The 23,681-nt window shown below is 42.3% G+C and overlaps 1 protein-coding gene and 1 long non-coding RNA gene across 8 annotated transcripts in view; one reads left to right on the top strand and one right to left on the bottom strand.

Moving 5' to 3' along the window:
* SLC8A3 (solute carrier family 8 member A3) overlaps window positions 1-4,421 on the bottom strand; it is a 151,634-nt gene extending 147,213 nt beyond the window's left edge. For 2 of the 7 annotated variants that reach the window (XM_055288986.2, XM_055288990.2), the window contains exon 1: window positions 3,787-4,418. The gene's annotated coding sequence lies outside the window, so the exon portion shown is untranslated. Of the gene's footprint in view, window positions 1-3,786 lie in introns of all 7 variants that reach the window. The other 5 variants (XM_055288987.2, XM_055288988.2, XM_055288985.2 and 2 more) reach the window with 5 other exon arrangements.
* Window positions 4,422-5,016: 595 nt separating this feature from the next.
* LOC134737317 (uncharacterized) lies at window positions 5,017-20,314 on the top strand. Its single transcript, XR_010122088.1, has 3 exons — window positions 5,017-5,033; window positions 7,653-7,869; window positions 20,267-20,314. It is a non-coding gene; the product is annotated as an uncharacterized lncRNA (long non-coding RNA).
* Window positions 20,315-23,681: the final 3,367 nt, after the last annotated feature.

Raw genomic sequence — 23,681 nt, 5'->3', positions numbered from 1 at the left:
CACCAAAGCTAACTCCTACCCATCCTCCCTTTCTGGGCTTAGCTGTCCCTACAAGTCCTCATTAAGCCCATAGGAAGAGGTGCACCTCCTATATGCTTCTGTTATCATGGGGTTTACCCTCTACTGGCATAAATCACTTTACACAGTAATTGTCCATTCACTAGCTGGTTATCCTTACTGGAATGTGTGTTTATGAGGAAAGAGGCCATTCTATTTTATTTGCCTCTGTACTTAGCACATGCCTGGCAGAGTAGGTGGCTGTCGAATATTTATTGAATAAGTGGCTAGCTGAATGAATAAATGAATGCTTTTTCTTTTGGAGTCCAATGTTTTTCTGAGCCTCATCACATATTTGAATCTCTTAGGCAAAGCAACCCGGCTTAAGTGAAGGGGGTTATTCCTTTCTTTTTTTTTCTTTTTCTTTTTTTTTTTTGAGACAGAGTCTCACTCTGTTGCCCAGGCTGGAGTGCAGTGGCTCAATCTCAGCTCACTGCAACCTCCGCCTCCCAGGTTCAAGCGATTCTCCTGCCTCAGCCTCCTGAGTAGCTGGGATTACAGGTGCCTGCCACCATGCCCAGCTAATTTTTGTATTTTTAGTACAGACGGGATTTCACCATGTTGGCAAGGCTGGTCTCAAACTCCTAACCTCAGGTGATCTGCCTGCCTCGGCCTCCCAAAGTGCTGGGATTACAGGTGTGAGCCACCGCACCCATCCTATTCCTTTCTTTTTATCTAATCTCAATAGTTTGAAAAGAAGTCCAGATGTGTGACACATTTCCCAAATCCTGATAGTGGGCAATGACTGAAGCATGCAGGCTGGGGAACATGCCCACTATCAGTGCCCATAAGTAATACCAACAACTGTGCCCAGAGAATGCAAAAGGAACCATCCTGCACAGGCACAGGGCAGGGCTAGGGCAAGAGGACAACCTATCGGCTTTAGGGTCCCATCCCCTGGGGGAGCACACGGCATGGGAATAGTTTTAACAGGGTCAGTTCAGTAACCATATTCTCCCTTCTCCAACCAGGAAGCTGTAGGTGGCAGTGTAAAGGAGAGCTCGGAAGAGCAGGAACAGAGAAGGAAAGAAAGTAACTGTTCCTCCAATTCCACTCATTCAACTAACATTTGCTGGGTACCTATCCTATGCCAGGCACAGTGCTAGGCCTTGGGGACACAGTTTCCTCCCTTTGTGGAGTCTGTTGTCTAGAGATGTGCCTGGCATTACTTAATCACATACATAAATTTAATGGGCATCTTTAAATTACTTCAAAAATATAAGTCCAGATTATGAGTATTTATGAGGAAAGGGTCCATTCTATTTTATTTGCCTCTGGACTTAGCACATGCCTGACAGAGTAGGTGGCTGTTGAATATTTATTGAATAAATGGCTAACTGAATGAATAAACAAATATTTTTCTTTTGGAGTCCAATGGACTCCATGGCCAAATATGGCTTGGCTGTGTCCCCACCCAAATCTTATCTTGAATTGTAGTTCCTATAATCCCTACGTGTCCTGGGAGGAAGCCAGGGAAGTAATTGAATCATGGGGGCAGTAACCCCCATGCTGCTGTTCTTGTGACAGTGAGTTCTCACAAGATCTGATGGCTTTATAAGGGGCTTTTCCTCCTTTTTTTCGTCACTTCTCCTTGCTGCCGCCATGTGAAGAAGGACATGTTTGCTTTCCCTTCCACCATGATTGTAAACTTCCTAAGGCCTCCCCAGCCCTGTGGAACTGTGAGTCCATTAAACCTCTTTCCTTTATAAATTACCCAGTCTTGGTATGTATTACCAGTGTGAGAACGGACTAATACAGGTGTATAATAAGCAGGGATCTGGCCTAGTCAGAGAGAATATGAAAGGCTTCCTTGAGGAAGTAACTAGTGAGCTGAGAGCTGAAGCTTGAATAGGAGTACTTTAGGAGGATGTTGGAAGAAAAATAACGCATTCCAAGTGGAGGAAACTGCATGAATGGCCTTCCCTTCTCCATCAAGTTAAAGAAAGAACCACTTCAACCAAGTTCAGTTCTATAGGCCTTATCTGCTTCTTCTCAACCCAGTATCTACATTTTGTTTAAAGAAAAAGGAGGCTACAAAGTGGACTTGTGTGTGGGGACTGCTGCTGGGCATTGTAGATTGCAATGAGGGGCTGGGGTGATCAGTCCACATCTAGTTACCCTAAGCTCTGACCATCAGCCATCCTCCTTTGGAGACCTGCAATGCATGAAGGGGCAGGCTCCTCTCAAACTTGGATCCAGCCAGTGAGGCCAGCAAAAAGAAGCCCCAGCCAGAGGCCAAGAGCCCATAAAGGGTGAACTGATCACCTTATTTCAGGAAGAGCATGGCGCAGCAGCTATATTTGAAAATCGAGGTAAACAAGAGCTCAGCTCAAGTGGATGGGGCACGACAGCTGCGGAAGATTAATCACACGCCGCTGCAAGTCACTGGGTCGCCAGGGGCCGAGGAGGCTTCCCTTTTGGTGCCCCACCAAAAGGCCGGATGTGTTCCTATCACGTACCCACATTCCACCCCCCTCAACTCCCTCCTCCCCCCACCCCCTCGGGTGTTTCTTGACCACCCAGGAGCTTGGCTGAGCCTGCTGCAGTCTGCGTTTCTGATAAATTGAAACCAGTTTTAATTCTTCTGCCCGGGAGACCTAACCGCTGAATGCGTTCGGAGGTTTGTTTTTTAATCGCCAGGAAAGGGAGGGTGGAAAGAGGGGGGGGAGAGAGAGAGAGAGAGAAAAGGGAAAGGAGGAGAGAAGAGAAGAGAAGGGGGCGGGGGAGAGAGAGAGAGAAAGAGAGAGAAGGAAGCTGCGATGAGCGGGTAAATTTAGGGTACTGCATTAAAGGCATTTCTTCTATTTAACCCTACCCCGCCACCACCACCACTACCACACGGTTAAAAATAAAACACAATGAATTAAGACGAAAAACTGCTTTTTCCCCCGGAGCAAATTGCTTTCATCATCTTTCCCAGTGGCTCGGGTCCTCTGGGCAGGTCAGCCAGGGCCTGTAGGAGCAGCAGTGCCAGCCTCTGAATGAGGGCTTTGGCTGTGTGTGTGTGTATGTGTGTGTCTGTGTGTGTGTCCGCGCGTGCGCGTGTGTGTGCGCGCGTGTGTGTGTTGGGGGATCAGGGGAGGGTTAGTTATATATTTCGATTCTCTCCACCGAGCCCCTTCTCCCCTGCCCCCTTGGCCCCAGAGGTGGGTGCTCTGGGGCTGCAGCTCCCGACCGGCGGCGGTGGAGTCCCGAGATTGGGGTGAGCGCGTGCGTGCGTATGTGCACGCGGGCGCGCGCCGAGTGGATAACGCGCTTCCCTGCTAGCCTCCAAACCCGGCGGACACTCACAGCACCAGAAGCACAACACGCCCTGGCCCAGGCGGCACACATATGCCGACAGGCATCCAGCACACACAACACAGCAGTCAGTCTCCCCAAACAGCAACCGCTACCAACCCAGCATGCTCACGATCCGACTGTACCCATCTGCCCAGGCATCTCTCTCTGCCCCTCCCCACCCGGCGGCACCCTCCCGTAGACACCCACTCTGCCAGATCTGCCCCCCCAACACCGCATACACAATATACACTTCCCGGGGCACCCTCCCCCCACTTCTGGCACTAAATCCACAGGAAGGCGGTTCATATGAATGATCTTGAGAAATAACAACCCCGTTATTCGCTATCAGGGATCCTCTTAGGGGCATCCCAAGCCCCCCAACCTCTACCTCCCATGTCTCGGCTGCCCGCTAAGGGGCTAGGGCAAGAGGCTCACCCCATTACTCACCGTTTCCTCTCGGCCTCCCGAGCGGAGTGGGCAAGTGAGGGGGGTGAGGAAGGTACGCGATGCCCCCGCCGCCGGGCGCCTCACCGGCCGCAGCGGCTCATCGCCCCCGCGGGCTGCCCGCCGGCCGCAGCCGCGTCCCGGGCATGTCAGTCAGCCGCCGCCGCCCGCCCGCCGGGGTTCGTGGGCTAGCAGCTGTCAGGGAGCTGCGGAGCAGCGCATCTGGAGCGCGGGGTCTGGGAGGGAGGGTGTCTGGGGCCAGGGCGAGGGGCCCCGGGAGGGGTCCTTCGGTACGGATTTCAGAAAGAGGGAAACCCCGACACAGAGCGGTGGCTGGAATCTACGCCCAGGAGAGGCCCGGAGTCCCGGCCGCGGGCGGCGGGGGATTCCTGCCGGGAGGGGCAGGAAGGCGAGCAGCCCGGCGCGCCCTGGCGGCTCCGAGGGACCCGGGCTCGGGCTTGCGGTCGCGTCGCCTGGGCTTTCCCTGGGCTGGGAGCGCGCCGGGTCTCCGCCTCGCACGCTGTCACCGCGGGAGACGTCTCGGCCTCGCCGCGCGCAGAGGGGACGCGCGGAGAGGCTGGTTTCTGGGCGAGCGGAGAGCTTTGCCCATTAAGCTGCCGCAAGAAGCCAAATCAAAAAGCCAATCTCCAAGCCTCCAAACGGAACGTCACCCTATCAGCTGGGAGACAGCGCCGCACCGAATGACAAGCCGCGCATATTTATCCTCGTGCGCCGAGGGGAGACTCTCAGAACGCTCCTCAACCGGCAGCGAGGAAGTCGAGCCCGCATCCCGCATCCAGAGCCCCCGAGGGCCGAATTCAGATCCAACCCCTGCCCCGCAGCCACCCAACCCAGCCGTTGGAGCCTGGCGCCCGCGCCTCCCGGCCGGCAGCACATCAAAACGGCGGCGCGTCCTGACCTGGATTCCGCCGAGTTGGGAGCTCCGGGCAGCAGGCGGGCTCGCGGCACCGGCTTTCCCCTTGTCCTCAGGAGACGCTGCCTGCAATTCCGAAATTAAGTCTCCACCAAACACATCTGTGGTTTTTAAATATAGCAGGGAACTATTACCCAGGCAGGGTCCACCCAGGCCTAGGGGAGGAGTTGAGGGGGATGGAGATTGGCAGTGGAGGGAAAAGAAAACTCCTTTTTTCCCCCTCTTTTTTTCTTCTCTTCTTGGTGCAGAACCCAGCCTGTCATTTTCTCAACCCAAGTCAAACAACAGCTTGTGAGAGACGCTTGGGTGAGCTCTGGTATGTTGGCTTTTCGGGTTTCTAAAGCTAAAAATAAGAGGGGGCTGCCTCCCAAATTGCTGCTTACTCTGGGCCTGGAGGCTGGGAGAGAGCTGGTCCTTTGATGCAGCAGCGGGACTAGGGCTTGGGGCTTGGCTCAGGCGAAGTGTACACACGAAGCCTTAAATCAGATGCCTGTAATTTCTGCTATATTTGTCAGGCTTGGTCCTAGAGGCATGCGAGGTGGGCAAGCCACTCGTAAGAATGGGGTTTCAAGCCCTTAGCTTATCGGTGGCATTAGGCAGATCTAAAATGAGCCTGGTGGCTGGCCTTCTGCAGCGACACCAGTGCAGAAAAGTCAGAATGTAAGGGCAGGAAGTTGTTCTCTCAGGCCTCTCTGCTGCCTGAAGCTAAGTGTGAGGGGCCAACAAATGATAATAACACTTAACCAAATATCAGCACCTTTCAAGGGCCAGGAGTGGTGCTAGTGAATTTGATTGTATTACCTCATGCCATCCTACTAAAACTCTATGAGCTAGGTACAATTACCAACTCCATTTTTCTGTTGAGGAAATTGAGCCTTAGGTTAAATAACCATCCCAAGGCCACGTGCAGCAGAACCAAGGGTTGAAATAAAATGCAACCAACCGGAGTTGTGCTGAGACCTCAACAGTGTGTGTGACTCCTGAGATCCCTGGCTCCTTCGCCCGGCTGCTCTGGAGCAAGGCTTGGTTCAAAGACATTAAGTGGGTGTAGAGACTAGGGAATCTCTAAGCCTGAGATGGCAGGAGGTCTTTGCTGGTCCTTTGACTCAATGTTCCTTTAGCAAGCTGTGTGGTGGTTTCTGGCCTGAGTCCTGAGTCAGAGTCCTGGATGTGCTCAGTAGGAGCAGTAGGAGTGCTTTCAGACCCCTGAACCTTTATGGGTCTTGAATTTCATTTAAAGTTAGGGCTGGGACTGCCTTTGAAAGGTTTCAATAGCTTCTAAAGTTGTGGGATCTCAGGATATGTCAATTACTGGGACTTACCTTGTGTCTGCTCCCATGGAGAGTCACAATGCTGAGTCTACACATTGAGAGTCTACAGTACAAAACAGAGATGGCTAGTGGGCATATAAATTGATATAGTTTTTAGGTAGGGCAATTTTGAAAGCTACATCAAATTCCTTAAAAATGTGAATGCCTGTGACCCAGTAATTTTACTGGAAGAAATTTATTCTATGACAATCATTAAGGATATGCCCAAATATTTAATTACAAGGATATTCATCGTAGTGTTTATAAGAGTGAAAAATTGGAAACATCTTAATTTTCCAACACAACAAATTGGTGAAGTAAACATGTTTTGTCGACATAATGCTGTATTCTACCACTGCAAAAATACTGATGCAGCATTCTGTGTACTGGTGTGGAAAGGTTTTTATAATATATCGTAGACAGAGAGAAAAAAAAAAACCCAGAACACAGTGTAATACAGCATGTGCAGGGGTGGAGGGGTGGGGATGAATGCCCTGGCAGCATAAAAACCCCAAATGGTAGTTGTTATCTCTTGGTGGTGGGATTTCTGGTGATTTTCTCTTTATATCAATCAACTTTATTGAGGTGTAATTGACATACAACAACTCACCTTTTTTGTGATATATGCTTTATGAAGGCATCAAAAGCAAGGTCTAGTGCACAGGCTAAATGACTATCTCAGTAGTGACGAACATGAATCTGTAAAACTATCTCAGGAGTGAGGAACATGAATAATATTTCAAGATACCTGCAAAAACTAACTGATGATATTCAAATATCTGACATTTCTAATGGAGATAAAGTTACAGGTATCCAAACATCACTACTACTACTAAAAACTCACCTGTTTTAAGTGTATAGTTTGATGAGTTTTTATACAAGTACATACATGTAGAGCAACAACCTCAATCAAGATATAGAACATTTGCATCTCCCCCAGAAGTTCTTTGAGGCCCCTTTATACTCATCTGCTCTTCCCACAGGCAACTATTGATCTACTTTCTGTCACTGTGGATTAGTTTTGCTTGTGCCAGAATTTTATTTGTTTGCTTGTTAATATCTATTGATGTCTTTTCAGTGAACATTATCTATTCACTAAAACTGAACCAGCAACAACAACAGAATTGGTCATGTCACTTTTTTAGAACTACCAAACAGAACAGACAGGAGCCTTGTCTTCCTCTTGTCACCTGTGACAGGGCAATGCTGGGGGGAGGAAGGCGAGAGGTGCCAAAGCATGTTCAACCAACGCTGTTGGCAGAGCTGACTTGCATGGGTTCCTCTGAGTTCTGGGTAGACTGAAATAGCAAAGCCCAACTCTGCATTCTGAGCCTCAGTGTCCTCACCAGTAAAATGGGAATAATAATAATAATTAATAATAATAATAATAATAATACCCACCTCATGAGGTTGTTGTGAAGCTTCAGTGAGATTACAGTTTCTGGTACAGACCAATCCCCAAATATATATCAATTCTCCTTCTCCCCTACTTTTTTTCTCCCCCAACCCTGCTTCTCTCCCATCTTAAGTTCTACAGCCAACCTTCGTGTGGCCTATGAAGTCTCAGGCTGCTTTTAACTCTGGATATTCTCACTTTTTTTTTTCTCCCCACTACATGCATACAGGGTTGGAAAACATTCAATGTAATGACACCGTACTTGCACTTCTGCCATTGTTATTTATATCTGGTTATACTGGAACCCAAGGAGATGTTCACAGGAAAGCTGGAAAGCAAGCTATGCATCATCAGCATTGGGAGCAAGAGCCACAAACGTCATTTTCAAGTTGGGAAGAAACTTAGAACCCGAGAAGCTACAGGAATCAGCCCAGTCACAGAGCTTGGTAAGAACTAGACAGACTCTTTTATGGACTGAATTGTGTGTCCCAAAACTTGTGTGTTGAAGCCCTAACCCTTAGTACCCAGAATGTGCCTGGGTTTTGAGATAAGGCCTTTAAAAAGGTAATAAAATTAAAACAGTGCCATCAGGGTGGGCCCTAATCCACTATGACTGCTATCCTTATAAAAAGAGGAGATTAGGACACAGACAAAGGGACAACCTTGTGAGAACACAGACAGAAGGCAAGCCAAGGAGAGAGAAATCAAATGTGCTGACACCTTGTTGTGGGAGTTCTAGCCTCCAGAGCTGTGAGAAAATAATTTCTGTTATTTAAGCCACTCAGTCTTTGGTATTTTGTCATAGTAGCCCTAATTCTGTGAGTCCTTGTCATAGAATACCCTTTCTCCAGAGGCTGAGCAGCAAGTAATAGGGCAGATGGGATGAATAGTGGGAAGGGACCATGTGGCTTCTTGGTGGGGCCCCACTATTTACTATTATGCTGCAGAACTCCACAAGTCAGTTCCTCTCCAAAAGCGGGGCCTCAGGCACTTCATAAGCAGACAACCTGCCAGTCCTGGCCACCAGTGGCACTGCATCCCGCACAGGCCGTGGTGTCTCTTCTCACAAGCAACCTAGGTGCCAGCATTCCTTAGCCCTTGGGCTATACAATCTGATAGCAGTTGAGAAACAAGAGCAGTCAAGTGGAAGCTAAAAGTAAGTTCTGGAACAGCTCTGTAGGGAAGATGGAAGTTTAGTAAACCCTGTCTGATAATAGGGTTTTTAGTGAGACATAATTCTTCCCTATGCGTTATATTATTTTTAGTCCTGTTATAACTCATATTTCAAAAATTTGTCACTTAATTATCATTTCTTTTTTCTTTATATAAAGTTTATTGCAGTAGGATGTACATACAGAAATGTGCACAACTCATAGCAATAGCTCAAAGAATTTTCACAATGTGAATATATTTTATTTAGTCATCATCCAGAACAATAAATATTACCACCAGTACCCCAGCAGCTCCCCTCGTGCCTCTCCCAGCGATGCTTCTTCCTCTTCTCCAGAGGGAACAGCTCTCCTGACTTCTAAAACCACACATTAATCTTCTGTGGCTTTGAACTCTACGTAAATGGAAGCAGATGGAAACTACTGTTTTTAGGGGTTCTTTGCTCAACATAATTTTGGTGATGTTCATCCATATTGTTGTGTGTAGCAGCAATTTGTGATTTTTCATTGCTGTATAGTTTCCTTTGAATGAATATGCAACTCAACTTTTTATTCTGCTCTTGATATCTAAATTGTTTCTGGCTTTTCATTTTTTGAATAATGCTGTTGTGAACATTTGCCTACACTCTCCCTCTCCAAGATTGTTTGATCACATTCTTCTCAGCACTTAGTATTGTCAGACTACTTAAAGTTAGTCATTCTCGTGGGTATAAATTTAACTTTAATTTGTGGCTTTAATTTGCACTTTTAAAAAACTTTAAGTTCTGGGATACATGTGCAGAACATGCAGGTTTGTTACATAGGTATACATTGCCCTGGTGGTTTGCTGCACCCATCAACCCATCATCTAAGTTTTAAGCCCCGCATGCATTAGGTATTTGTCCTAAATGCTCTCCCTCCCCTGGCGCCCCATCCACTGACAGGCTCCTGTGTGTGATGTCCCCCTCCTTGTGTCCATGTGTTCTCATTGTTCAACTCCCACTTACAAGTGAGAACATGCGGCATTTGGTTTTCTGTTCCTGTGTTAGTTTGCTGAGAATAATGGCTTCCAGCTTCATCCATGTCCCTGCAAAGTACATGAACTCATTCTTTTTTATGGCTGCATTGTATTCCATGATGTATATGTGCCACATTTTTCTTTTCTAGTTTATTATTGATGGGCATTGGGTTGGTTCCAAGTATTTGCTACTGCAAATAGTGCCGCAATAAACATATGTGTGCATGTGTCTTTATAGTAGAGTGATTTATAATCCTTTGGGTATGTACTCAGTAGTAGGATTGCTGGGTCAAATGGTATTTTGTTCTAGATCCTTCAGGAATTGCCACACTGTCTTCCACAATGGTTGAACTAATTTACACTCTTACCAACAGTGTAAAAGCGTACCTATTTCTCCATATCCTTGCAAGCATCTGATACTTCCAGACTTTCTAATGATCACCCTTCTAACTGGTGTGAGATGGTGTCTTATTTTGGTTTTGATTTGCATTTCTCTAATGACCAGTGATGATGAGCTTTTTTTCATGTTTTTGGCCGCATAAATGTCTTCTTTTGAGAAGTATCTGTTCATATCCTTCACCCACTTTTGATGGGGTTGTTTGCTTTTTTCTTGTAAATTTGTTTAAGTTCCTTTTAGATTCTGGATGTTAGCCCTTTGTCAGATGGATAGATTGCAAAAAATTTCTCCCATTCTGTAGGTTGCCTGTTCACGCTAATGATAGTTTCTTTTGCTGTGCAGAAGCTCTTTAGTTTGATTAGATCCCATTTGTCAATTTTGGCTTTTGTTGCCATTGCTTTTGGTGTTTTAGTCATGAAGTCTTTGCCCACACCTATGTCCTGAATGGTATTGCCTAGGCTTTCTTCTAGGGTTTTTATGGTTTTGGGTTTGACATTTAAGACTTTAATCCATCTTGAGTTAATTTTTGTATAAGGTGTACGGAAGGGGTCTAGTTTCAGTTTTCTGCAGATGGCTAGCTGGTTTTCCCAGCACCATTTATTAAATGAGGAATCGTTTCCCCATTGCTTGTTTTTGTCAGGTTTGTCAAAGATCAGATGGTTGTAGATGTGTGGTGTTATTTCTGAGGCCTCTGTTCTGTTCCATTGGTTTATATACTGTTTTGGTATCAGTACCATGCTGTTTTGGTTACTGTAGCCTTGTAGTATACTTTGAAGTGAGGTAGTGTGATGCCTCCAGCTTTGTTCTTTTTGCTTAGAATTGTCTTGGCTATATGGGCTCTTTTTTGGTTCCATATGAAATTTAAAGTAGTTTTTTCTAATTCTGTGAAGAAAGTGAATGGTAGCCTAATGGGAATAGCATTGAAACTGTAAATTACTTTGGGCAGTATGGCCATTTTCATGATATTGATTATTCTTATCCATGAGCATGGAATTTTTTTCCATTTGTTTGTGTCCTCTCTTCTTTCCTTGAGCAGTGGCTTGTAGTTCTCCTTGAAAAGGTCCTTCGCATCCCTTATAAGTTGTATTCCTAGGTATTTTATTCTCTTTGTAGCAACTGTGATTGGGAGTTCACTCATTATTTGGCTCTCTGCTTGTCTATTGTTGGTGTATAGGAATGCTTGTGATTTTCGCACATTGATTTTGTATCCTGAGACTTTGCTAAAGTTGCTTATCAGCTTAAGGAGTTTTCAGACTGAGATGTTAGGGTTTTCTAAGTATACAGTCATGTCATCTGCAAACAGACAATTTGACTTTCTCTCTTCCTACTTGAATACCCTTTATTTATTTCTCTTGCCTGATTGCCTTGGCCAGAAATTCCAGTACTGTGTTGAATAGGACTGGTGAGAGAGGGCATCCTTGTCTTGTGCCGGTTTTCAAAGGGAATGCTTCTAGCTTTTGCCCATTCAGTATGATATTGGCTATGGGTTTGTCATTAATAGCTCTTATTATTTTGAGATACGTTTCATCAATACCTAGTTTATTGAGAGTTTTTAGCGTGAAGGGATGTTGAATTTTATCAAAGGCCTTTTCTGCATCTATTGAGTTAATCATGTGGTTTTTGTCATTGGTTCTGTTTATGTGATGAATTACGTTTATTGATTTGCATATGTTGAACCAGCCTTGCATCCCAGGGATGAAGCTGACTTGCTTGTGGTAGATATGCTTTTTGATGTGCTGCTGGATTCAGTTTGCCAGAATTTTATTGAGGATTTTCACACTGATGTTCATCAGGGATATTGGCCTGAAATTTTCTTTTTTTGTTGTGTCTCTGCCAGGTTTTGGTATCAAGATGATGCTGGCCCCATAAAATGAGTTAGGGAGGAGTCCCTCTTTTTCTATTGTTTGGAATAGTTTCAGAAGGAATGTCACCAGCTCCTCTTTGTACCTCTGGTAGAATTTGGCTGTGAATCCATCTGGTCCTGGGCTTTTTTTGATTGGTAGGCTATTAATTACTGCCTGAATTACAGAACTTGCTATTGGTCTATTCCGGGATTCGACTTCTTCCTGGTTCAGTCTTGGGATGGTTTATGTGTCCAGGAATTTATCCATTTCTTCTAGATTTTCTAGTTTATTTGCATAGAGGTGTTTATGGTATTCTCTGATGGTAGTTTGTATTTCTGCGGGAACAGTAGTGATATCCCCTTTATCATTTCTTAAGGTGTCTATTTGATTCTTCTCTCTTTTCTTCTTTATTAGTCTAGCTAGTGGTCTATCTATTTTGTTAATCTTTTCAAAAAAAAACAGCTACAGGATTCATTGATTTTTTTTGAAGGGTTTTTCGTGTTTGTATCTCCTTCAGTTCTGCTCTGATCTTAGTTATTTCTTGTCTTCTGCTACTTTGGAATTTGTTTGCTTTTGCTTCTCTAGTTATTCTAATTGTGATGTTAGGGTGTTGATTTTAGATCTTTTCAGCTTTCTGATGTGGGCATTTCATGCTATAAATTTCCCTTTTAACATTACTTTAGCTGTGTTCCAGAGATTCTGGCACGTTGTCTCTTTGTTCTCATTGGGTTCAAAGAACTTCTTTATTTCAGTAGTCATTCAGGAGCAGGTTCTCCCATTTCCATGGAGTTGTGTGGTTTTGAGTGAGTTTCTTAATGTGGAGTTCTAATTTGATTGCACTGTGGTCTGACAGACTGTTACAATTTCTGTTCTTTTGCATTTGCTGAGGAGTGTTTTACTTCCAATTATGTGGTTGATTTTAGAATAAGTGCTATATGGTGCTGAGAAGAATGTATATTCTGTTGATTTGGGGTGGAGAGTTCTGTAAGTGTCTATTAGGTCTTCTTGGTTCAGAGCTGAGTTCAAGTCCTGAATATCCTTGTTAATTTTCTGTCTCGTTCATCCGTATAATATTGACAGTGGGGTGTTAAAGTCTCCCACTATTATTGTGTGGGAGTCTAAGTCACTCTGTAGGTCTCTAAGAACTTGTTTTATGAATCTGGGTGCTCCTGTATTGGGTACATATATATTTAGGATAGTTAGCTCTTCTTGTTGCATTGATCCTTTTACCATTATGTAATGCCCTTCTTTATCTTTTTTTTTTATCTTTGTTGGTTTAAAGTCTGTTTTATAAGAGACTAGGTTTGCAACCCCTGCTTTTTTTTTCTTTCCATTTGCTTGGTAAATATTCCTCCATCCTTTATTTTGAACCTATGTGTGTCATTGCATGTGAGATGGGTCTCCTGAATACAGCACACTGATGGGTCTTGACTCTTTATCCAGTTTGCCAGTCTGTGTCTTTTAATTGGGGCATTTAGCCCATTTACATTTAAGGTTAATATTTTTGTATATGAATTTGATCCTGTCATCATGATGCTAGCTGGTTACTTTGCACTTTAGTTGATGCAGTTTCTTCATAGTGTCATTGGTCTTTATATTTTGATATGTTTTTGCAGTAGCTGGTACCAGTTTTTCCTTTCTATATTTAGTGCTTCCTTCAGGAGCTCTTGTAAGGCAGGCCTGCTGGTGACAAAATCCCTCAGCATTTGCTTGTCTGTAAAGGATTTTATTTCTGCTCCGCTTATGAAGCTTAGTTTGGCTGGATATGAAATACTGGGTTGAAAATTCTTTTCTTTAAGAATGTTGAATATTGCCCCCCACTCTCTTCTGGCTTGTAGGGTTTCTGCAGAGAGATCCACTGTTAATCTGATGGGCTTTCCTTTGTAGGTAACCTGGTCTGTCTCTGTGGCTGCCCTTAACATGTTTTCCTTCCTTTCAACCTTGGAGAATCTGTCAATTCTGTGTCCTGGGGTTGCTCTTCTCGAAGAGTATCTTAGTGATATTCTCTGTATTTCCTGAATTTGAATGTTGGCCTGTCTTGGTAAGTTGAGGAAGTTCTCCTGGATAATACCCTGAAGTGTGTTTTCCAGCTTGCTTCTATTCTCCCCATCACTTTCATGTACACCAATCAGTTGTAGGTTTGGTCTTTTCACATAGTCCTATATTTCCTGGAGGCTTTGTTCATTCCTTTTCATTCTTTTTTCTCTAATCTTGTCTTCACATCTTATGTCAGTAAGTTGATCTTCAATGTCTGATATCCTTTCTTCTGCTTGATCAATTCCACTATTGATACTTGTGTATGCTTCATGAAGTTCTCGTGCTGTGTTTTTCAGCTACATCAGGTCATTTATGTTCCTCTCTAAACTGGTTATTCTAGTTAGCAGTTCCTGTAACCTTTTATCCAGGTTCTTAGTTTCCTTGCATTGGGTTAGAACATTCTCCTTTAGCTCCAAAGAGTCTTTTATTACCACCATCTGAAGCCTACTTCTGTCAATTCGTCCATCTCATTCTCCGTCCAGTTTTGTGCCCTTCTGGACAGGAGTTGCGATCATTTGGAGAAGAAGAGACATTCTGGTTTTTGGAATTTTCAGCGTTTTTGTGCAGGTTTTTCCTCATCTTTGTGCATTTATCTACTTTTGATCTTTGAGGCTGATGACCTTTGGATGGGGTTTCTGTGTATGGGGTTCCTTTTTGTTGATGTTGATGTTATGGCTTTCTGTCTGTAAGTTTTTCTTCTAACAGTCAGGCCCCTCTTCTGCAGGTCTGCTGCAGTTTGCTGGAGGTCTGCTCCAGACCCTGTTCAGCTGGGTATCACCAGTGGAGGCTGCAGAACAGCAAAGATTGCTGCCTTTTCCTTCCTCTGGAAGCTTCATCCCAGAGGTGCACCAGCTGATGCCAGCTGGAGCTCTTCTGTATGAAGTGTTTGTCGACCCCTGTTGGAAGGTCTCTCTCAGTCAGGAGGCACGGGGGTCAGGGACCCACTCGAGGAGGCAGTCTGTTCCTTAGCAGAGCTGGTGTGCTGTGCTGGGAGAATCCCTCTTATCAGGATCAGGTGCTCCCTTCAGAGCCAGCAGGCAGGAATGACTACATCCACTGAAGCTGTGCCCACAGTCGCCCCTTTCCCCAGGTGCTCTGTCCAAGGGAGATGGGGGCTCTGTCTGTAAGCCCCTGACTCCGGCTGTTACCTTTCTTTCAGAGATGCCCTGCCCAGTGAGGAGGAATCTAGAGAAGCAGTCTGGCCACAGCAGCTTTACTGGGCTGTGGTGAATTCCACCCAGTCTCGACCTCCCAGCCTCCTTAGCACTGTCAGGGGAAAACCACCTACTGAATTTGCACTTTCCTAGTGACTACTGAAGTGGAAACTTTTTCATACATGTATTGGCTTTGGATGCCCTCTTTTGTTAAGTATTTGCTCAAGTTCGTGGCCTATTTTTCCATAAGGTCTTTTTCTTATTGATTTGTGAAGGTTCTTCACATATTCTGGATGAGTCTTCTGTCATCACACACATTGCAAATATCTTCTCCCAGTTGGTGGCTTGCCTTTTCATCCCTTTTATTGTGTCTTTTGATGAACAGAAGTTCTTACTTTTAATGTAGTCTATTTATCATATTTTTTCTTTTTTATCCTAAGTGCTTTCTTAAGATAGCACTTTCCTAAGAAAGTGCTTAGGTTCCTGTTCCTTTGTCTACTCAAGGTTATGAAGATATTTTTCTGTGTCAGCTTCTAGAACTCTTACTTTCCAACTTTAAAATTTAGATCTACAATTCTTCTGGGATTGCATTTTTGTATTTAATATGAAGTAGGGGTGGAATTTTATTTCTTCCATATGAATATATAAATGACCGAGTAGAATTTATTAAAGAGAGATCATTTTACCTGCGATGTCACCTTTCCTATGAATCAAGTTTTGTGTATGTATGGGTCTATTTGTGGACTCTCTACTCTGTTTCATTGGTTTGTTTCTCTCCTCTTGTATCTACATCACACTGTCTTAATTACTGTAGCTTACAAGAAATTTTAATATCTGGTAGAATGAGTGTTTTTTCTTTGTTCTTCTTCATGAGTATCTTGGTTATTTTTGGCCCTTTGCAACTGCACATAAATTTTAGAATCAGCTTGTCAGTTTTTGTAAAAATGCCAGCTGGGAAGTTAATTAAGATTGCACTGAATTTATAGATCAAATTGGAGAGAATTGACATCTTAACAATATTGAGTCTTCTGATCTATGAACATGGAATACTTGTTTATTTAGATCTTTAATTTCTCCAAGTGATGTCTTAACATTTTCAATGTACAGGTCTTGCACACAGTTGACCCTTGAAGAACAGGGGTTTGAATTTTCAGGATCCACTTATACGTATATATTTTTTCAACCAAAAGCAGATAAAAAATGCAGTATTTGCAGGATGTGAGACCTGCCTATACTGAGGGCCAACTTTTCACATATGTGTGTTCCACAGGGCCAACTTGCAGGACTTGAGTACGCCTGGATTTGTGTATATGCAGGGGCTCCTGGAACTCATTCCCCATATTTATTGAGACAACTGTGTTTCTTTAGATGTATTCCTAGGTATTTGGGTTCTGTAATGTCACATAAATGGTATTATTTTCTTTTTCTTCCAATTAAACAAAATTTTATGGAAAATTGTTTCCTATGATTAAAAATTAAATTGATTTTTGTAAACTGATTTTGTATCCAGCAACATTGTTAAATTTACTTTAATTCTAAAAGTTTGTAGATTGTTTAGGATTTTTTCCCTCATACATAACTATGCTTACACATTTCTTCCTTTCAAATCTTTTATTTTTGCAATGACTAGGATCTCAAATACATCAATAAATAGAAGTGGACATAGCAAGAATCTTTGTTTCTTTCTTGATCTCAATGGAAATGCTTTCAATATTTTCCCATTAAATATGATATTTGTTATTTTTTTTTTAGAAAATCTTTATCAAAATAAGGAAGTTCCCTTCTCTTCCTAGTTTCTTAAGGTTTCTCTTATTTTAGTCATAAACTTTTTTGCTTGCCTTTTCATTCCTTTTATTGTGTCTTTTGATGAGCAGAACTTCATCAAATGCTTTCTTTGCATCTATTGAGATGATTGTATGAAATTTCTACTTAATCTGTTAAAGTGATAAATTATAATTAACTCATTTTCTAATGACTAACCAACTTTACATTCCTGGAATAAAGTCATATTGGTTGTGTTGAATTATCCTTTTAAGTGTATTACTGAATTTGGTTAGCTATTAAATTGTAAAGGATTTCTGTATCTACATTATAGCAGAGATTGGCCAATAATTTTCTTTTTTTGTAATGTCCTTATCCGATTTTGGTATCAAGGTTTTCTGGCTTCTTCAGAAGAGTTAGGAAGTGTTTTATCTTTATTCTCTGGACAAGTTTGTGTAACATTGGTAAAGTCGGATTTTCAAATGAGGGAATTAACATACTTAATACATTTTAATAATTTTCTATGGCTGCTGAAACAAATTACAACAAACTCAATGGCTTAAAGCAATGCAAATTCTCTAAGTTTTACAGGTTAGAAGTCCAGCACAGGTCTCGCTGGCCTAAAACCAAGGTACTAGCAGGACGGCAGTCCTTTCTGAAGGCTCTGGGGGAGGATCCTTTTGCTTAAGGTCTTCCCACTTTAAATTTACAAAACTTTAAATTTACAAAAATATTTTTCTAAAATTCATTCTATTATTTTATATTTTACATTTAGATTTTTACTTCATCTAGAATTTTTTGAGCATGGTATGATGCAGGGGTCTGGTCTGCCTTCCTTCACATGCCAATTCTGTCAGCATGATTTACTAGATACATCATCCTTTCCCACTTTGTCAGATACTAAGACTCATATTTACTTGAATCAACTTTGGATTCTGTTTCATTGATTTATTGGCCTATATTGTGGCCAAGTCTATATTTTTGGCATTGTTATTTATTTATGTTAAATAAATAAATTTTATTTTTTAGAGTAGTTTTAGGTCCACAGCAAAATTGGGCAAAAAGTAGAGAATTCTCATATACTCCTATCCGCCTCCATGCCATATTTTTATTACATTAGATTTAGAGCTAATTGTAATATATAATAAGTTAAGATATCATCCTTGTATCTTTCCATAAAAATGTACTCCTCTCAGATATTCTTTCAGTGATCTTTAAGTTTATTATATCCAGTGTGAAGAATCCCAAACTAGGATTCTGGTTGGAATTTAATTAAATATATAAATTAATTTAATTTAAAATATAATTAATTTAATATAAAAATATATAAATATACACATTTTTATGATATATCATTCTATCTTAGAAAGTTGTCATTCCATTTAGATATCTTCTTTTCATATTTTAGTAAGATTTTATAGTTTTACTTATTTAGGTCTTTTGCCTTTCTTGTGAATTTTATTTCTAAGTATTTTATAGTTTTCATTTTTATTAAAAATGGGATATCCTCCCTGTGACATTTAAGTTTGTTTACTAAAAGTAAACCTATTAATTTTTGTTTTTTTATTTTGTATTCAGTTTCCCTATTCAATTCTTTTAATAACAATCTTTAACATTTATGGAGAACTTACAATGGACCTGGCACTGTTTTAAGTGTATTAGCTCATTTAATCCTCATAACGTCTCTATAAGGCAGATACTATTATATCAGTTCCATGGACGAGGAAACTGAGGTCTAAAGTAGAATTTCTTAATTTTTCTAAGAAAACAATCATCTAATCTGAAAATTAAAAATTTGCTATATGTGAATATTTATACTGATTGTTTCATTGTATTTTTTTGTTGGATTGTCCAATACTTACAAGACAATATTGAATAATAGAAGAAATAGTAGACATATTTGACTTGTTTCTGATTTTAATGAAACTGTAATATCTTTCTAAATTAACCTTGAGATCTTTATCTTGAGACTGACCATAAGGACACCCCGATAGCCACTCTCTAGGAGAGCCTACACCACAAGAAGAGTTAGGCTCAGGTGCGTGTGCCAGGTGACATGCAGAAGAGGCTGCATAACAAAACACAGGAAATCACAGACGCCTTCTGTTATTCACAGATCCATAGGAGAAGAAGGGTGCCCATGAGAGCCAGCAGCAAGTCTGGAGACTGCAGGGTGCCCAGCCAGCATGTAGAGGGTGACAGAGAGAGAGAATCTGTGGCACTAAAGCCCTTATTGGGGTCAGGGCATTATCCAAGCAGGTTTCCTGAGCAGAGTTCTAGTTGGTGGGTTTAGAACAAATAGGCACAAGTTCCATGGGCTCACTTTGTAACTGAGAGGTGGTCAGTGCTGCATATCTGCACAGTCCATTCAGGGTGAGTCAGTGGGGCCAGGTAAGTAGGCTGTATCTAGCTGACCCTCAGGGTAGTGGTCACCAGTAGGCAGTTGTTTAAGGTAGATAAATGGATTGACCACCTTGAGGAACTGGGAGGAGGAGTAGAACTGGAAACTGTGTGAAGGGAGACTGAGCCCTGCTCCTCGTATGAGATAGTACAACTCATATTCAAAATGGACTTGGAGCAACATAAAAGTATAAGAATTCACTACAACTGTTGTAAAGAGAAATTATAGATAAACCCAAATGTACACTGATAGTTTGATAGTCTATTTGCAAATAATAATAATAACATTAACAGTAACTAGGAAACAAAAGAAAAAACAAAAGGACTTATATATAAAAATTTGTGCAAGTATCTTTTATCCTCAAAGAAGTTCTTGCTCAACCCCACAACTCTTTTAGTTCTTCTTCCTTCTGTAAGTAATAAAGTGCCCAATGAACAGCATCTTAAATCATAATAAGTCCAGAGAAACGTGATCTCAGGGTAGTTGAGCTCAGTATTGTCATCAAGGATGCAGGATCTTTCTGTACTTTCTGCTCAACCCTCCTTAGCTTGTTGACTTCCCCTCATGCTTGTAACTGCAGGATCATGAGATGACAGCCAGAGTTCCAGATATCATCTCCAAGTTCAAGGAAAAAGGAAATGGGAAGGAAGTTCTATACCCTTTTATCAATAAAGAAACCCTATTTTAATAAGCCCCCTCAGCAGACTTAAAAAAAAACACACATTGGCTACATCAGGGTCACAAAGACCCGTCTACCTGCAGAAGAGGCTGGAAAAAATGATCACAGGCTCATAATTTCTTATTGGCAATTCTGAAACCAAAAAAGTCTGAAAACTGAAAAGTCCTTTATAAGTTTGGTGCCAAAATGCATTTGGTGGCTGATATGGTTTGGCTCTGTGTCCCCACCCAAATCTCATCTTGTAGCTCCTATAATTCCCACGTGTTGTGGGAGGGACCCAGTGGGAGATGATCGAATCATGAAGGCGGGTGTTTCCCGTGCTGTTCTCATGATAGTGAGTGAGTCTCATGAGATCTGATGGTTTTAAAAATGGGAGTTTCCCTACACAAGCTTTCTTTTTGCAGGCTGCCATCCACATAAGATGTAACTTGCTCCTCCCTGCCTTCCCAGCCACATGAAACTGTAAGTACAATAAACCTCTTTCTTTTGTAAATTGCCCGGTCTCGGGTATGTCTTTATTAGCATCATGAAAATGGACTAATACAGTGGCAAATCTGACCCAAACAGAGATGACACTATTTATAGTCCTTATTCATCATAATTAATGTGACAATCTCTCTGTTTTAATACAGAATTATTAATATGTTTGAAACAGGATGCTGTCTAACACTTACTGTGGTGTTAAATGACATACAGTACAGGGCCAGGCATGGTGGCTCATGCCTGCAACCCTAGCCCTTTGGGAGGCCAAGGCAGGAGGATTGCTTAATGACAGGAGTTTGAGACAAACCTGGGCAACATGGTGAGATGAGACCCCATCACTATAAAAAACAAAAAATTAGCCAGATGTGGTGACACATGCCTGTAATCTCAGCTACTCAGGAAGTTGAGGAGGATCCCTTGAGCCCAGGAGTTCGAGACTGCAGTGAACTATAATTGCACCACTGCACTCCAGCCTGGGCAACAAAGTGGGTCCCCATCCAAAAAAAAAAAAAAAGCCATACACTACATAGGCACTGTATCACTTTATTACCCTTCTAATGGTCCAAAAGTTTTATTCTGAAACATATCTGACCCCAGGGGTTTCGGATAAGGGATTATAGGCCTGTATCTGGCAAAGAGCAATGGGATTGTCATTTTTAGTTTATGTCCATCAGATCTATCTACTGAGGCAGGGCAGATTCATGTCCTGAACAAAAGCAGGGCTTTGTTAGCAAAGAAAAGAGTGGGGTGCAAATGGTTATCAGGAAGGCAACAGACCCACGTGATTGGTTTCTGGAGTAAATACTATAATGCAACAACTTTAGCAGTTTTTTGGCCACCCCTCCTAATTATTCAAAAGACCTATTCCAAAGAGGGTAGAGAGGACTCAGAGACCTAAGGACTGGTTTTTGGAGCAGATTATTGTATTTGGTATGTAGCTTCATTGCCATCTCCCTCTCTGCTTTGTCAAAACCAACTTTCTCGAAGGAGCTGTCCTTCATGAATCCATGTCTCGATTTCCCCTGAACCCTTAACTGGAAGTTTGGCACCTGCTTCAACCAATTGACTGAGTTCATCAAAGGGACTAAGCTACTTTAAGCTACATGGTTATAGCTACTTTTTATTCCTTATCTGACTTGGTCATGACGCTCTTCACGGAAAGGACTCTCTCTTTGCCTTCAATAACCCACGCTCTTAGCTCTACTTTTCTTCTCTATCCAACTCTTTTAGATATCTTTGTGGGCTCCCCTCTTTCTGTCTATGTTTTTTATACTTCTTTTCTTTTCTTTTCTTTTCTTTTTTTTTCTTTTCTTTTCTTTCTTTTTTGAGATGAAGTCTCACTCTGTCGCCCAGGCTGGAGTGCAGTGGTGCGATCTCAGCTCACTGCAAGCTCTGCCTCCCGGGTTCACGCCATTCTCCTGCCTCAGCCTCCCGAATAGCTGGGACTACAGGCACCCGCCACCACGCCTGGCAAATTTTTTGTATTTTTAGTAGAGATGGGGGTTTCACCGTGTTAGCCAGGATGGTCTCAATCTCCTGACCTTGTGATCTGCCCGTCTCAGCCTCCCAAAGTGCTGGGATTACAGGCGTGAGCCACTGCACCCAGCCTTTATACCTATTTGCTCTAGAGGTCTGCCCTTGGCCTTCTTTTTTCCTCACTTTACACACTCCCTGTGTGTTCTGGCCTATTCCCATGGCTCAAAAACCACCTAGATGCTGATAGGTCTCAAATCTGTGTCTCCAGTCAGCCTTCCCTCCTGAGCTTCCTGTGCATATCTCCAGCTGCCTCTGAGATTTCTCCTTTGAATATCATGCCAGCTCCCCAGGTTCATCAGGGCTCCATGCCCTCCAAACATGTTTCCTCTCATATTTCCCAAGTCAGTGCTGCCGTCTTTCTAGTTCCTCAAGCCAGACACCTTGATGTCATGCCGGATTCCTCCTTCTCCCTCATCCTTTATCCAATCAGTAAACAAGGCCTATCTGTTCTACCAGGGAAATACTTTCTCTGGAGTAACTCACAGTTTAGTAACAAAATCTTTCTAAACATGTGTCATAATTATATAAAAGGTAAAAGGGTGTGTTGCTGGATGTTAGATGAGGATGTCTATATGTTTTTAAGAAGGTCATTAAATGTCAAGTTTAACCTATGACTAGAAAAGAATATGTATGTCAGAATCTAGGGAGAGAAGGCAAAGAGGATGCTGTAATACTGCAGGCAGGGTATTCTTCTTATTTCATGACAATCACTGTCTATCCACTGTTGGCAAAAACAGGCTACAGGGGCAGCCCTTTCCACCTTTCTGAAGTATCCCATAGACATTTCATTTAGGGAGGCCCACTTGGGTTAGAAGAACACAGCAAGAAGAGGGGCTTCAAAGGCATAAAATTCAGGGGCTCCTCTTCAAGACAACTGCTCTCTTCCACAGAAGATGAGCAAAGGTCTTCCATCCCTTTGAATGTCCTCAGGGTCATGGTGCACTGAGAGCGTGGGGAGAGGGTATGATAGCCAAACTGAGACAGAAACCTGGATAAATAGGAAATGTAATCACCAAGAATAGAATGACAAATCTCTTCACTGGTCTAAAATGGAGGTAAACTGCTTCTTGATCTTGTATGATTTGACTTAGAAAATATATAACAATTAATTTGACATTTATATAGCATTTTACAATTTTAAATTATGTTCATAGATATCATCTCATTAGAAACTAATAATAACCCTCAAAGGTAGATATTCTTTCATTTGACAGATAAGGAAACAAAGGCTCATAAACTATTAAGCAATTTACTGAAGAGTACATGGTTAGTGGAGTGTTGGGACCAGAACCCCTGGCTCTGACTTCCAACTTAGGATTGTTTCTTCCATTGTACACTCCTTTCTGCAGAGGAGTCTTGCAGTCTTTGGTAGTCTTCATTTGCTAAAAAAATAAAAAATAAATAATAAAAAAAAAGCATTCCCATTGGTAAGAGGTTTCAATGCAGAACTGCCTATTCCATTTTTTAAGAGGAGAAAATATTGTCACAGTGCCATGTTAAGTGCCTGGGATACATAAAACTCCACAGAAGTTTCTGCAGCCACAAGGATGCCATTGAGGTCTTCTCCCATCACTGCCCTTGGACACTAGTGATGGTCTCTGAGGTTCAGAGGCTAGGTCCAGATCAGAAAGAATAGGTTTGTGTCATGATAAAGAACACAAAGGAAACACTCAGAAAAAGGCTGGGGCTCTAGAGTGATTCCCCAGAGGAGAGGATGAAAGAAATGAACTAGATAAAAACAAAGTGAGGTTAAGGACAGGGACATGTTGTTCAATAGTGATGACACATCATGGTGATGAA

Source organism: Symphalangus syndactylus, chromosome 8 (genome assembly GCF_028878055.3).
Source record: "Symphalangus syndactylus isolate Jambi chromosome 8, NHGRI_mSymSyn1-v2.1_pri, whole genome shotgun sequence".
Lineage (NCBI taxonomy): Eukaryota > Metazoa > Chordata > Mammalia > Primates > Hylobatidae > Symphalangus > Symphalangus syndactylus.
This window is presented reverse-complemented; position numbering and strand designations above follow the sequence as displayed.